This window comes from Bubalus kerabau, chromosome 3 (genome assembly GCF_029407905.1).
Source record: "Bubalus kerabau isolate K-KA32 ecotype Philippines breed swamp buffalo chromosome 3, PCC_UOA_SB_1v2, whole genome shotgun sequence".
NCBI classification, from domain to species: Eukaryota; Metazoa; Chordata; class Mammalia; order Artiodactyla; family Bovidae; genus Bubalus; species Bubalus kerabau.
The window spans coordinates 122,012,114-122,026,236 of NC_073626.1; positions in this window are offsets into that span (position 1 = coordinate 122,012,114).

Here is a 14,123-nt window from a genome sequence, read left to right on the forward strand (position 1 = left end):
TTCATACCCATTCACATATATATCGATATATGTATCATGGGGAGCTGGTATCTGTATCTCTCTGACGTTTGTCTAAGTATCTTCCAGCAATGTTTACCCATTCTTCCTTGGTTCTAGGATAGGATTCTCATGCTATCATCCATATTCTCTTTAAAATAATGCACTCTATTCTTAGTCTTGCACTCTCCTTATATTATCATAGGAGAATATTCCCAAAGTGATCATTAAGGACCACTGCTATAGGTGATAAAAGACTACAGTGCAGTGTAGATGAAGACAGACAAATTTGTATTCATTTCCTAGTGCTGCCGTAACAAATTACTACAAGCTTGGGGGTGACAAACAACAAAAGTCTTGTCTTACAATTCTGAATGTTAGAAATCTAACATGGCTCACATTGGGCTAATATCCAGGTGGTGGTAGGGCTATGTTTGTTTCTGGAGGCTCTAGGTGAGAACCTCTTTCCCTGTCCTTTCCAGTCTTTGCCATCCACACTCCTTGACTCATGGCCCCTTCCTTCATCTTTAAAGCCAGGAGAGATGCATTTCTCTTACTCTTCCATAGTAATATCACCCACTCAGACTAGTCTGAAAAGCTCACTGCTTTTAAGACTCATATGATAAAGGATGGCTCAACTGGACAATCCAATATAATACCCTCTTTGCAAGGTCTAGATTCTTAGTTTCATCTCCAAAGACCTTTTACCAGGAAAGCTAGCATGCTAACTCATGTGTTGTGAGGATTATGGCATGAGTATTTCGGGGAACTTTTATTCTGCTTACTACAAACATAACACACATTCATGCAGAAAATTAGGAATGAAAGCAACACTTTGAGATCTGAATTTACTTTCTTCTCATATTTCACTGAAATCCACCCCCCCATGTTTTAGCCAAATCTCATTCAATTCTCACTTCTATCCTCATTTCTTCAATTCCAACAACCTTAAACACATTCCTATCTCTAAAATTTGCCTCCATTTATCAGTAGTTTCCTCTTGTATTCTATTTTCTTCCTCAAAGAATTATTTTAAAAAAGATATTCCCAGGTGTGTGGCCTTCAATCCTGCCTCATTCAGCCAGAGGAAGCATAATTGAGCTTTCAGTAAACTGTAAGATGATAGGTTTTCACCTGTCAAGATGTATTGGAGACCAAAAATAAAAAATTATAGATACTTCTTCAATTTTAACCTGGATCAGGGCTGAAATACATCAACTTTTATGTTTAGTGATTTAAACTTCCTCTAAATATTTCTATGAAATCTTTTTAGCTTTGGTGTCTAGTTTAGACTTAGTTCCTCTATTAGTATATTATTCTAACATGTTAAGGTGATGTGGTATTTGGTGAGTCCACTGATTAGTACATTAAAAAATTATAATCAAGACACAACAAGCTGTCTGAGCATGTGCTATTTAAACTGAATAATTGCTTATTATAAAATAGAGTTGAAAATACCTGATACACAATTTTAAAAGTTGATTGTGAAGAGCAGATAAGAATATAAAATAAAACGGCAAGGCTTTTGAGGTGGCGCTAGTGGTAAAAAACCTGCCTGCCAATCCAGGACCTAAAAGATGAGGATTCGATCCCTAGGAATGGAAGAATCCCTGGAGAGAGGAATGGCAACCTACCCAAGTATTTTTGCCTAGATAATCCCATGGACAGAGGAGCCTGGCATGCTACAGTGCACGGGGTCACAGACCTGGACAAGACTGAAACAACCTTGAGAATCCCATGAACAGTATGAAAAGGCAAAATGATAGGATACTGAAAGAGGAACTCCCCAGGTGAGTTCAGTGCAGTTCAGTTGCTCAGTCGTGTCTGACTCTTTGCAACCCCATGAATTGCAGGACGCCAGGCCTCCTGTCCATCACCAACTCCCAGAGTTCACCCAGACTCACGTCCATCGAGTCAGTGACGCCATCCAGCCATCTCATCCTTCTCCTCCTGCCCCCAATCCCTCCCAGCATCAGAGTCTTTTCCAATGAGTCAACTCTTCGCATGAGGTGGCCAAAGTACTTGAGTTTCAGCTTTAGCATCATTCCTTCCAAAGAAATCCCAGGGCTGATCTCCTTCAGAATGGACTGGTTGGATCTCCTTGCAGTCCAAGGGACTCTCAAGAGTCTTCTCCAACACCACAGTTCAAAAGCATCAATTCTTCAGCGCTCAGCTTTCTTCACAGTCCAACTCTCACATCCATACACAACCACAGGAAAAACCATAGTCTTGAGTAGACGAAACTTTGTTGGCAAAGTAATGTCTCTGCTTTTGAATATGCTATCTAGGTTGGTCATATTTTCCTTCCAAGGAGTAAGCATCTTTTAATTTCATGGCTGCAGTCACCATCTTCAATGATTTTGGAGATCAAGAAAATAAAGTCTGACACTGTTTCCACTGTTTCCCCATCTATTTCCCATGAAGTGATGGGACCAGATGCCATGATCTTCGTTTTCTGAATGTTGAGCTTTAAGCCAACTTTTTCACTCTCCACTTTCACTTTCATTAAGAGGCTTTTTAGTTTCTCCTCACTTTCTGCCATAAGGGTGGTGTCATCTGCATATCTTAGGTTATTGATATTTCTCCCGGCAATCTTGAGCCCAGCTTTTGTTTCTTCCAGCCCAGCGTTTCTCATGATGTACTCTGCATATAATTTAAATAAGCAGGGTGACCATATGCAGCCTTGACGTACTCCTTTTCCTATTTGGAACCAGTCTATTGTTCCATGTCCAGTTCTAACTGTTGCTTCCTGACCTGCATACAAATTTCTCAAGAGGCAGGTCAGGTGGTCTGGTATTCCCATCTCTTTCAGAATTTTCCACAGTTTATTGTGATCCACACAGTCAAAGGCTTTGGCATAGTCAATAAAGCAGAAGGAGATGTTTTTCTGGAACTCTCTTGCTTTTTCCATGATCCAGAGGATGTCGGCAATTTGATCTCTGGTTCCCCTGCCTTTTCTAAAACCAGCTTGAACATCAGGAAGTTCACAGTTCACATATTGCTGAAGCCTGCCTTGGAGAATTTTGAGCATTACTTTACTAGCATGTGAGATGAGTGCAATTGTGCGCTAGTTTGAGCATTCTTTGGCATTGCCTTTCTTTGGGATTAGAGTGAAAACTGACCTTTTCCAGTCCTGTGGCCACTGGTGAGTTTTCCAGATTTGCTGGCATATTGAGTGCAGCACTTTCACAGCATCATCTTTCAGGATTTGAAATAGTTCAACTGGAATTCCATCCCCTCCACTAGCTTTGTTCGTAGTGATGCTTTCTAAGGCCCACTTGACTTCACATTCCAGGATGTCTGACTCTAGGTCAGTGATCACACCATAATGATTATGTGGGTCATGAAGATCTTTTTTGTGCAGTTCTTCCGTGTATTCTTGCAATCTCTTCTTAATATCTTCTGCTTCTGTTAGGTTCATATCATTTCTGTCCTTTATTGAGCCCATCTTTGCATGAAATGTTCCCTTGGTATCTCTAATTTTCTTGAAGAAATCTCTAGTCTTTCCCATTCTGTTACTTTCCTCTATTTTTTTGCATTGATTGCTGAAGAAGGCTTTCTTATCTCTTCTTGCTATTCTTTGGAGCTCTGCATTCAGATGTTCGAAACTTTCCTTTTCTTTCCTATCTTTCCTTTTCTCCTTTGTTTTTTGCATCTCTTCTTTTCACAGCTATTTGTAAGGCCTCCCCAGACAGCCATTTTGCTTTTTTGCATTTCTTTTCCATGGGGATGGTCTTGATCCCTGTCTCCTGTACAGTGTCACGAACCTCATTCTATAGTTCATCAGGCACTCTATCTATCAGATCTAGCCCCTTAAATCTATTTCTCACTTCCACTGTATAATCATAAGGGATTTGATTTAGGTCATACCTGAATGGTCTAGTGGTTTTCCCTACTTTCTTCAATTTCAGTCTGAATTTTGCAATAAGGAATTCATGATCTGAGCCACAGTCAGCTTCCTGGTCTTGTTTTTGTTGACTGTATAGAGCTTCTCCATCTTTGGCTGCAAAGAATGTAATCAATCTGATTTTGGTGTTGACCATTGGTGATGTCCACGTGTAGAGTTTTCTCTTGTGTTGTTGGAAGAGGGTGTTTGTATGACCAGTGCATTTTCTTGGCAAAACTCTATTAGTCTTTGCCCTGCTTCATTCTGTATTCCAAGACCAAATTTGCCTGTTACTCCAGGTGTTTCTTGACTTCTTACTTTTGCATTCCAGTCCCCCATAATGAAAAGGACATCTTTTTTGGGTGTTGGTTCTAAAAGGTCTTGTAGGTCTTCATAGAACCATTCTACTTCAGCTTCCTCAGCATTAATTGTTGGGGCATAGACTTTGATTACTGTGATATTGAATGGTTTGCCTTAGAAACGAACAGAGATCATTCTGTCATTTTTGAGATTGCATCCAAGTACTGCATTTTGGACTCTTTTGTTGACTATGTTGGCTACTCCATTTCTTCTGAGGGATTTCTGCCCACAGTAGTAGATATAATGGTCATCTGAGTTAAATTCACCCATTCCAGTCCATTTTAGTTCTCTGATTCCTAGAATGTCAACATTCACTCTTGCCATCTCTTGTTTGACCACTTCCAATTTGCCTTGGTTCATGGACCTGACATTCCAGGTTCCTATGCAATATTGCTCTTTACAGCATCAGACCTTGCTTCTATCACCAGTCACATCCACAGCTGGGTATTGGTTTTGCTTTGGCTCCATCCCTTCATTGTTTCTGGAGTTATTTCTCCACTGATTTCCAGTAGCATATTGGGCACCTATTGACCTGGGGAATTCCTCTTTCAGCATCCTATCCTTTTGCCTTTTCTTACTGTTCATGGGGTTCTCAAGGCAAGAATACTGAAGTGGTTTGCCATTCCCTTCTCCAGTGGACCACATTCTGTCAGATCTCTCCACCATGACCCGCCCATCTTGGGTTGCCCAACGGGCATGGCTTAGTTTCATTGAGTTAGACAAGGCTGTGGTCCTAGTGGGATTGGATTGACTAGTTTTCTGTGAATATGGTTTCAGTGTGTCTGCCCTCTGATGCCATCTTGCTACTCCTACTGTCTTACTTGGCTTTCTCTTACTTTGGACATGGGGTATCTCTTCACGGCTGCTCCAGCAAAACACAGCCGCAGCTCCTTACCTTTTACGAGGGGTATCTCCTCACTGCTGCCATTCCTGACATTCAACGTGGGATAGCTCCTTTAGGCCCTACTGTGCCCGCACAGCCACGGCTCCCAGGTCAGTAGCTGCCCAATATGCTACTGGAGAAATATTCTAGTGGAGAAATATTCCAGAAAGAATGAAGAGATGGAGCCAAAACAAAAACAATACCCAGTTCTGGATGTGACTGGTGATAGAAGCAAGTTCCAATGCTGTAAAGACCATTATTGCATAGTAAGCTGGATTGTTAGGTCCATGAATCAAGGCAATTGGAAGTGGTCAAACAGAAGATGGCAAGAGCGAAAATCGACATTCTAGGTACCAACTAACTAAAATGGACTGGAATGGGGTAATTTAACTCAGATGACCATTATATCTACTACTGTGGGCAGAAATCCCTCAGAAGAAATGGAGTAGCCATCATGGCCAACAAAAGAGTCCAAAATGCAGTACTTGGATGCAATCTCAAAAATTACCGAATGATCCCTGATCATTTACAAGGTACACCATTCAGTATCATGATGATCCAAGCCTATGCCCCAACCAATAATGCTGAAGAAGCTGAAGTTGAATGGTTCTATGAAGACCTACAAGACGTTTTAAAACTAACACCGCAAAAAAGACGTCCTTTTCATTATAGGGGTCTGGAATGCAAAAGTAGGAAGTCAAGAAACACCTGGAGTAACAGGCAAATTAGGCCTTGGAATACGGAATGAAGCAGTGCAAAGGCTAATAGAGTTTTGCCAAGAGAATGCACTGGTCATAGCCAACACCCTCTTCCAACAACACAAAAGTAGACTCTTTACATGGACATCACCAGATGGTCAACACTGAAATCAGATTGATTACATTCTTTGCAGCCAAAAATGGAGAAGCTCTATACAGTCAACAAAAACAAGACCAGGAAGCTGACTGTGGCTCAGATCATGAACTCCTTATTGCCAAATTCAGACTTAAATTGAAGAAAGTAGGGAAAACCACTAGACCATTCAGGTATGAACTAAATAAAATCCCTTATGATTATACAGTGGAAGTGAGAAATAGATTTAACGGACTAGATCTGATAGACAGATTACCTGATGAACTATGGACGGAAGTTCATGACACTGTACAGGAGACAGGGGTCAAGACCATCCCCATGGAAAAAAAATGCAAAAAAGCAAAATGGCTGTCTGGGGAGGCCTTACAAATAGCTGTGAAAAGAAGAGATGCAAAAAAACAAAGGAGAAAAGGAAAGATATTCCCATTTGAATGCAGTGTTCAAAGAATAGCAAGGAGAGATAAGAAAGCCTTCCTCAGTGATCAATACAAAGAAATAGAGGAAAACAACAGAATGGGAAAGACAAGAGATCTCTGAAAAAAAAAGAAAATTAGAGATACCTAGGGAACAATTCATACAAAGATGGGCTTAATAAAGGACAGAAATGATATGGACCTAACAGAAGCAGAAGAGGGGCCAGGAATACACAGAAAAACTGTTCAAAAAAGATCTTCATGACCAAGATAATCATGATGGTGTGATCACTGACCTAGAGCCAGACATCCTGGAATGTGAAGTCAAGTGGGCCTTAGAAAGCATCACTATGAACAAAGCTAGGGGACGTGATGGAATTCCAGTTGAGCTATTTCAAATCCTGAAAGATGATGCTGTGAAAGAGCTGCACTCAGTATGCCAGCAAATTTGGAAAACTCAGCAGTGGCCACAGGACTGGAAAAGGTCAGTTTTCATTCCAATCCCAAAGAAAGGCAATGCCAAAGAATGCTCAAACTATTGCACAATTGCACTCATTTCACACGCTAGTAATGGAGAAGGCGGTGGCACCCCACTCCAGTACTCTTGCCTGAAAAATCCCATGGATGGAGGAGCCTGGTGGGCTACAGTCCATGGGGTCGTTTCAAGTTGGACACGACTGAGCACCTTCACTTTCACTTTTCACTTTCATGCATTGGAGATTAAATGGCAACCCACTCCAGTGTTCTTGCCTGGAGAATCCCAGGGATGGGGGAGCCTGGTGGGCTGCTATCTATGGGGTCACACAGAGTCGGACATGACTGAAGCGACTTAGCAGCAGCAGCAGCACATGCTAGTAAAATAATGCTCAAAATTCCCCAAGCCAGGCTTCAGCATCTGGAACCATGAACTTCCAGATGTTCAAGCTGGTTTTGGAAAGGCAAAGAAACCAGAGATCAAATTGCCAACATTCACTAGATCATGGAAAAAGCAAGAGAGCTCCAGAAAAACATCTATTTCTGCTTTATTGACTATGCCAAAGCCTTTGACTGTGTGGATCACAATAAACTGTGGAAAATTCTGAAAGAGATGGGAATACCAGACCACCTGACCTGCCTCTTGAGAAATTTGTATGCAGGTCAGGAAGCAACAGTTAGAACTGGACATGGAACAACAGACTGGTTCCAAATAGGAAAAGGAGTTCGTCAAGACTGTATATTGTCACCCTGTTTATTTAACTTATATGCAGACTACATCATGAGAAACGCTGGGCTGGAAGAAGCACAAGCTGGAATCAAGATTGCCGGGAGAAATATCAATAACCTAAGATATGCAGATGACACCACCCTTATGGCAGAAAGTGAAGAGGAACTAAAGAGCTTCTTGATGAAAGTGAAATAGGAGAGGAAAAATTAGACTTAAAGCTCAACATTCAGAAAACGAAGATCATGGGATCTGGTCCCATCACCTCATGGCAAATAGATGGGGAAACTGTGGAAACACTGTCAGATTTTATTTTATGGGGCTCCAAAATTACTGCAGATGGTGATTGCAGCCATGAAATTAAAAGACGCTTACTCCATGGATGGAAAGTTATGACCAACCTAGGTAGCATATTCAAAAGCAGAGACTACTTTGCCAACAAAGGTCTGTCTAGTCAAGGCTATGGTTTTTCCAGTGGTCATGTATGGATGTGAGAGTTGGACTGTGAAGAAAACTGAGAGCTGAAGAATTGATGCTTTTGAAATGTGGTGTTGGAGAAGACTCTTGTGAGTCCCTTGGACTGCAAGGAGATCCAACCAGTCTATCTTAAAGGACACCAGTCATGGGTGTTCATTGGAAGGACTGATGTTGAGGCTGAAACTCCAATACTTTGGCCACCTCATGTGAAGAGTTGACTCATTGGAAATGAGCCTGATGCTGGGTGGGACTGGAGGCAGGAGGAGACGGGGACGACAGAGGATGAGATGGCTGGATGGCATCATCAACTCAATACACATGAGTTTGGGTGAAGTCCAGGAGCTGGTGATGGACTGGGAGGCTTGGCGTGCTATCATTCACGGGGTCGCAAAGAGTCGGTCACGACTGAGCCACTGAACTGAAACATAGAAATGTGATTAAACTGTTTAAAATAATTTCTGAAATCTAATTTTAATTCCAACTGTGGTTTGATTTATATTTAAGACAAAATGAGAAAAAATATGTATTTTATAACTTAGTTTTATAGTTTCTCTTTTTTAATTTTTCCTTATATACCATATATTTATAGTCATGCTGCATGCTGTATACTGTGATTCCTATCCTTAAGAGACTTTTTGTTTGTTTGTTTAGTCCATTCCTTTTGTTAAGGGATAAAAAATCTTTTTTTTTCCAGTTTATAATCTCAGTAGGAAAGCAAAGCATTTACAAATGGAAATCATACCCACAGAAAGTAGAAATATAAACTGAAAGAAAATATGATAAAACAGTTAGCATCTATGAACAGAAGCTGAATTTTCCAGAAATAAGAGAAGATTACAAAGTCAATTATTTCTCATAATAGTGACATTCATTAGGTGCTATACATAATAGGTTTGCAAAAGTTATGACCAACCTAGATAGCATATTGAAAAGCAGAGACATTACTTTCCTAACAAAGGTCTGTCTAGTCAAGGCTATGGTTTTTCCAGTGGTCATGTACGGATGTGAGAGTTGGACTGTCAAGAAAGCTGAGTGCCAAAGAATTGATGCTTGTGAACTGTGGTACTGGAAAAGACTCTTGAGAGTCCCTTGGACTGCAAAGAGATCTAACCAGACCATCCTAAAGGAGACCAGTCCTGGGTGTTCATTGGTAGGACTGATGTTGAGGCAGAAACTCCAATACTTTGGCCACCTCATGCGAAGAGTTGACTCATTGGAAAAGACTCTGATGCTGGGAGGGACTGGGGGCAGGAAGAGAAGGGACAACAGGATGAGATGGCTGGATGGCATCACCCACTCGATGGACATGAGTTTGAGTGAACTCCTGGAGTTGGTGATGGACAGGGAGGCCTGGCGTGCTGTGATTCATGGAGTCACAGAGAGTCGGACAAGACTGAGCGACTGAACTGAACTGATACATGATAGGTGAAAGACACATTAAGCAATATATAAAATTTTCCATATTAAGACTCGCAATAAGCCCATGATTAAAATATTTCTGGATCTATTTTTCAGAGAAACCTGGGAGTCAGTAAAATTAAGTAAGATCCTTGAAGTTACATGGGTATTATGAACGGTTGTGTGTCCATGTGTGTTAGTCACTCGGGTGTGTTTGACACTTTGAGACCCCACGGCCTGTAGCCCACCAGGCTCCTCTGTACATAGAATTCTCCAGGCAAGAATACTGGAGTGGGTTACCATCGCCTTCTCCAGGGGATCTTCCCCACTCAGTGCTAGAACTCAGGTCTCCTGCATTGTAGGCAGGTTCTTTACTGTCTGAATCACCAGGGAAGCCCATAAATGGTTGTGCCAACATGTAAATCCAGGCCAGCTTGATTGTGAAAACTTGTGCCCTTGTCAACTTTGCTTCATCAAGAAATCTGTGATGAAATGATGAGATTTGGATGAAGGAGCATTGGGAGTCACTGAGACCCTTCAATATTAGATCAAAATTAGATACCCTGCTCAATACATTCTTCTTAGAAAATGTGATGTCTTTTTATAGCAAGAAGAAATGATTAAATATGTATAGTAATTTGCTAAAAGCTATGATTATAGCATTAAACCTCCTTTGTTTAATTTTGTTGTGATTCTGTTTAAAAATAGGTACTTTTATTGTCTCTCATAAGTGAACAAAAACACCCCTTTAACTAACTCTCAAATAAAAGACAATAATCATAAGACTGGACTCACTATACAGGGGAAAAAACAAAACTCTTCAATGCCTAGTGCTCACTCCAGAAAGAGTTGAAGTAGCTACTACTTAATTAATGTATGATTTTCTGTTTCATATTCATTCAGATGACACTACTAACTTTATGGCAACCTTGACAATTATTAAAATTGTAGAGGAGAGAGTCTAAATTTGAATTCCAACTATGACCCACAAATATCAGAGATTCATATTCCAGAAGCCTGTGTGCATGGCCTGATGTCTTCAATTTATTTTATGTTAAATAAAATTATACATCAAGTGAAATTAATGCATTAACCATCATAACATTTGGCACCAAAAAGTATTTTTAACTTTGGAATATAATTGTGAAATTTCAAAAGTGTAACTTGAGCATTCCCTGCTTATAATGTAATATATGGAATTGCTTGCTTCTGCTTTGAAAGATTTCCAAATAGAGTAAAATGGGAAATTCTTATTATGATTCAAAAGAACCTCTAAGATACAGCCTGGATCATCTATCTGGCCTGATGTTCTTGGTCTCTCTTGTCCAGCTATAAACATTTTCCTTTAATTATATGAACTTTCTAAGCACTTGCCTCAAAATCTTCATACACATTATTTTTCTGATCAGAATATTCTTTATATGTGGCTAACTCTTACTTGGGCTTCCCTCATAGCTCAGTTGGTAAAGAATTCATCTGCAATGCAGGAGACCCTGGTTGGGTTCCTGGGTCAGGAAGATCTCCTGGAGAAGGGATAGGCTACCCACTCCTGTATTCTTGGGCTTCCCTTGTGGCTCAGCTGGTAAAGAATCTGCCTGCAGTGTGGGAGATCTGGGTTTATCTGATCTGGGAGATCTGTGTTATCCCTGGGTTGGGAAGATCACCTGGAGGAGGAAAAGGCTACCCACTCCAGTATTATGGCCTGAAGAATTTCATGGACTATATAGGCCATGGAGTTGCAAAGAGTAAGACACAATTGAACGACTTTCACTTTCAACTCGTAATTAATCAAAGTTCTTATCTTCAGCATAATTTTCTGTCACATAAAACTCAATCATTGAACATTTCCTTATTCACACCACAATTCTGTACATATTGAGTGCCAAGATGATCCAGATGTTATCAACAGGGTGGAGACACAGCAGTGAACACAATTGTTCAAAATCCCTTATCCATAGGTTTGGTTATAATTAGTGTATATCATTCAGAACAGCAAGCTTGGTGATAATGAAGAGGTAGGTTTATTTTATTTTTGCAGATATTTTGGAGGAATTCCTTTAAGAATTTCTTATACTAAAGATCTTAGCTGATATATAAAAACTTTACCCAGTATGATCTGCTTAGAGAAAGTAATTTATGGAATTTTTATATTATTTATAGTCCTCAAAGCAAGCAGCATTTCATTTTGAAAGAAGGCACTGAACAATTTTATAATTACTGGGACCTGGAGAAAATGGTGAAATCTTTGGAATTCCAACCCTCACCATTCTGTTCTCTCAGTTATATCTTCATACCTGAGCAATTCATGTTTCTAAACATTTACTCTCTAAACTTGCATTTTGCAAACTTCCTTTTGCTATTGTACTTAATTATAAAATAGTTAACATCACAATTAGTCTTATCATCACTATTTTTATGATTGCACTTACAAATTATTGTTAACAATCACTTTTACAATATTATTTATGGCACCACAGAAGAGTCATTACTTTTTACAACCTTTTTATTAAAACTACTTACATGTCATCCCCCTGAAATTCTTTGGATAGTTAGTTCTGTAAACTCTCTGACAATTTTATCTGTCCTAAAAGTGTCTTCTTCGTGCTTTTGAACGCTTCCCCGTAGCTATTCTTTATGGCTCAGAAGTAAAGAATCCGCCTGCAATGCAGGAGACACAGGAAATGCAAGTTTCCTCCATGGGGTCTGGAAGATCTCCTGGAGGGGTACGGCAATACACTCTATTATTTGTCTGGAGAATCCTATGGACGGGGAGCCTGGTGGGCTACAGTTCATAGGGTCACAAAGAGTCAGACACAACTGAAGTGATTGAGCAATCATGCTTCTGAAGTGTATATAAGGTGTTGATGGGGACTGGTGGAAGCAGAGATTAGATTGCTATTTCAGTGTCCTGATATTTGAGTAACAAGATTAGGTTCACATTCACTTTATTTCATGAAACTACAGCTGTCATGCTGATCCTATTTAGGTTTTTATTTTTCTTATTTTATTGAAAGATAATTGCTTTACAGAATTTTGTTGTTTTCTGTCAAATCTCAACATGAATCAGCCATCAGATCAGATCAGGTCAGTCGCTCAGTCATATCCGACTCTTTGCGACCCCATGAATTGCAGCACGCCAGGCCTCCCTGTCCATCACCAACTCCTGGAGTTCACTGAGACTCACGTCCATCGAGTCAGTGATGCCATCCAGCCTTCTCATCCTCTGTCGTCCCCTTCTCCTCCTGCCCGCAATCCCTCCCAGCATCAGAGTCTTTTCCAATGAGTCAACTCTTCGCATGAGGTGGCCAAAGTACTGGAGTTTCAGCTTTAGCATCATTCCTTCCAAAGAAATCCCAGGGCTGATCTCCTTCAGGATGGACTGGTTGGATCTCATTGCAGTCCAAGGGACTCTCAAGAGTCTTCTCCAACACCACAGTTCAAAAGCATCAATTCTTCGGCACTCAGCCTTCTTCACAGTCCAACTCTCACATCCATACATGACCACAGGAAAAACCATAGCCTTGACTAGACAGACCTTTGTTGGCAAAGTAATGTCTCTGCTTTTGAATACGCTATCTAGGTTGGTTGTAACTTTCCTTCCAAGGAGTAAGCGTCTTTTAATTTCATGGCTGCAGTCACCATTTGTAGTGATTTTGGAGCCCCAAAAAATAAAGTCTGACACTATTTCCACTGTTTCCCCATCTATTTCCCATGAAGTGATGGGACTGGTTGAAATGATCTTCGTTTTCTGAATGTTGAGCTTTAAGCCAACTTTTTCACTCTCCACTTTCACTTTCATCAAGAGGCTTTTGAGTTCCTCTTCACTTTCTACCATAAGGGTGGTGTCATCTGCATATCTGAGGTTATTGATATTTCTCCCGGCAATCTTGATTCCAGTTTGTGTTTCTTCCAATCCAGCGCTTCTCATGATGTACTCTGCATAAAAGTTAAATAAACAGCCATAGGTATACATATATCCCCTTCCTTTTGAACCTCCCTCCCATCTCCCTCCCCATCCCACCCCTCTCGGTTGGTATAGAGCCCCAGTTTGAGTTTCCTGAGCCATACAGCAAATTCCCATTGGCTATCTATTTTACATATGGTAATGTTTATAAAAGTCTAAGGAAGATAATTTTTTAGTCTATATGCATATAAATTCTACTGTATTATTTTGCTCATGCATGTTACTTTCAGATGTGTTCAGTTCAGTTCAGTTCAGTCGCTCAGTCGTGTCTGACTCTTTGCGACCCCATGAATCGCAACACGCCAGGCTTCCAAGTCCATCACCAACTCCCAGGGTTCACTCAGACTCACGTCCATCGAGTCAGTGACGCCATCCAGCCATCTCATCCTCTGTCGTCCCCTTCTCCTCCTGCCCCCAATCCCTCCCAGCATCAGAGTCTCTTCCAATGAGTCAACTCTTCGCATGAGGTGGCCAAAGTACTGGAGTTTCAGCTTTAGCATCATTCCTTCCAAAGAAATCCCAGGGCTGATCTCCTTCAGAATGGACTGGTTGGATCTCCTTGCAGTCCAAGGGACTCTCAAGAGTCTTCTCCAACACCACAGTTCAAAAGCATCAATGCATCAATTCAAAGCATCAAGAAGCTTTCAGCCTTCTTCACAGTCCAACTCTCACATCCATACATGTAATGCTAA